General features: G+C 66.5%; 1 non-coding gene across 1 annotated transcript; it reads left to right on the top strand.

Moving 5' to 3' along the window:
- Positions 1-1,121: 1,121 nt before the first annotated feature.
- On the top strand, positions 1,122-1,275 carry LOC140473091 (5.8S ribosomal RNA). Its single transcript, XR_011958083.1, has one exon. It is a non-coding gene; the product is annotated as a 5.8S ribosomal RNA (ribosomal RNA).
- The last annotated feature ends 1,225 nt before the right edge of the window (positions 1,276-2,500 follow it).

The following is a 2,500-nucleotide window of genomic DNA, read 5'->3' as shown; positions in this document are numbered from 1 at the left end:
GCAGGCCCTGCAGCCGTGGTCACCGCCAAACCCCCCACAACTGTTGGGCGCCTACCTGCGCGGGGCAGGAGGACACTTTCCGATTTCAAATCTCCGTTTGCCGAGTCCACCCCGAACGCACGCGGGCGGGCGGGTTCGCATCACCCTTCGTCACAAGGGGCGAAGCCCGTTCCACCGTCTCGTCAGTAGTGCCGACCGGTCTGTGATCGACGAGGGGAGCCACACCAGGTCCGGCCCTGCTGCTTGGCGGCACCGCGTCGTCGGGAGCTCGCGACAGACGGAGGGTTTCGGTGTACTCTCCAGCCACGGGAAACGAAGCCGGTGATGCAGGCGCCGGTCTTTCGCTCCCAAATCGGCTGGGTTTACATCGTTGCTATCTAGTCACGCTCCCTTCAAACCCGACGGGGTACCTATTCCCCTCACCCGTCTGTGCGTATACAGCCTCTTTGCACTTGCGGGATGGGGGTGGTGGTTTAAAGACTCTCGAGTTGCCGCCCGTCGGTCTCCGAGCTCCGTGCAGTAGTGATCCCCAGCGAACTGCCAGCAGGGCGAACGAGCGATCCCGCTCTCGGTCGGGGCGCCTGGCGTCGATCGGTGGTCGGTGGCTTGCGGGCAAGCTGCGCTGTGAGTGTGGGAACGAGTATGACGAGCCGTTGCCGCGACTCCCAGTCCACCTCGGCGGTGGCTGGGCCGGGCGGGCGTCTGCTCGGGCGAGTGCCGCCCCCGCCTCCTCGCAGGAAGTCCGCTCGCCGACACGCCGCCACGTGCACGCGTCAGTGACGCTGCCGAACCGATGGCCGGTGCCCGTTCCCGCCTCTGCTTTTCCTAGGGCAAAGCTGCTGCACGCCTCGTGATACTAGGCGGGCGACATGGTGGCGGTGATCCTGCCTCCGTCGCTGCGGTGCGTTGGGGCACGCATCGCCTCTTGGGCGCCCTGTCCTCCTCCCCCCAATAGACGTATGTTTCTGCGGGCCGCACCAGGATGGTGCTCCCCATCGCTTCACGCCACCCTGCTCCGCCCGCACGCCGGCGTGCAGGTGGCTGTAGCTCAAGGTGGGGAGCGTATGTGCGGTCCGGGTCGCTTTCCTCTGGCGAGGGAGAGACCTAAAACAAACTCAGACAACTCTTGACGGTGGATCACTCGGCTCGTGCGTCGATGACGAACGCAGCTAGCTGCGAGAATTAATGTGAATTGCAGGACACATTGATCATCGACACTTTGAACGCACTTTGCGGCCCCGGGTTCTTCCCGGGGCCACGCCTGTCTGAGGGTCGTTTGGCAATCAATCGCACTCGCCTTGGCTGGCGAGAGCGCGGCTGGGGTGTCGCAGAGGACCCGTCCTCTTTGTCCCCCTAAGTTCAGACTCCGGAGCCCTCCGGCGTCGGAGCGCTTGGCCTTTCCCCCCCACCCTGCACATTCCGTTCGTCAGGCTCGACGCCATCCCCCCGCCGGGGAGCGCGGCCTGGCGTCCGTCTGTGTCGTGGCAGTGGGGCCAGCACGGCTGTCACCGGTCCCAGAATGGCTGTCGGTGGTTCACACTGTGTGTGTGTGCCAACCCTCCTGGTCTCTGGGACACGGAGCTGCCACGAAGTGTTGAGCCTCCAGTGGGGGGTCTGCCTAAGCTCTGCACGTCCGCATTGGGTCCGTCTCTCGGTTGGCTGGCAGTGGAAAGAGTGAAGGGAGCCGCGGAGGTCCGGTGCTGGTGCGCCGCCGGCCTGACCGTGGAGCTCGCCGGTTTGACACGCTGACCCGACTCGATGGTTGATCGATTGAGAGTGCTGGGAGCTGCAGGCCGCCCGCTGCTGCAGCCGCCCGTCTCGTGGTTCGTCCTCGGCCTTAAGTGGCCGGCGGGGCGTCTGATCCTGTCTCCCCTGCTGGCGCCGAGTGCCTGGCCGAGGGAGGAGGTTTTCGTCGAACGCTGTGACTTGGACGGTCGCACGCGCGTGGATCGCTGGCTCTTGGCTCTCCCGTTCAGTCCGCACGTTTTCCGCTCCGTCCTGCCACCGGTCTCGGGAGGTACGGAGGGGTTGGCGGGCGTGGTGTGTGCTCCGTCACCGTGCAGGCACACCTACCACGCCGTCGGCCGACCCCCGCACGGTCCTCCTGGCCATCGGGAGGACGGCGGAACGTCGGGCTGTCGGGGGCCAAGTCGCCAGAAGGCCACCGCTGTGTCTTCCGTACCCTGTCACCGTCGGCGTGCCTTCCTCAACTCGTCCGACTCGGGGCCGCTGGGTTCAGGAGCGGCGTCGCCCGCCGGCCCCACTGAAGGCCGTGCCGTTCCGCGGCTGGCGATCGATGTGCGTGGCGTGCCTGCGCGACCGTTCGCCACTTGAGCCTCGGCACTCCTCTCTCCCTCTCTCTGACCGTCGGGCAGTCTCTGTCTGCTGGTGCCTCGCACGTCCCGGGCGGCGGGTCGTCACCCCCGCGACCGGGCCTCCGGCAAGGCAGGAATCAGGCTGACCCTTCCGCTCGAGTAAGCAGCCGGCACTTCCGAGTTTC

This window comes from Chiloscyllium punctatum, unplaced genomic scaffold, assembly GCF_047496795.1.
Source record: "Chiloscyllium punctatum isolate Juve2018m unplaced genomic scaffold, sChiPun1.3 scaffold_510, whole genome shotgun sequence".
NCBI classification, from domain to species: domain Eukaryota; kingdom Metazoa; phylum Chordata; class Chondrichthyes; order Orectolobiformes; family Hemiscylliidae; genus Chiloscyllium; species Chiloscyllium punctatum.
Note: the sequence above shows the minus strand (reverse complement) of the source record. Positions and strands in the feature narration are given on the sequence as shown.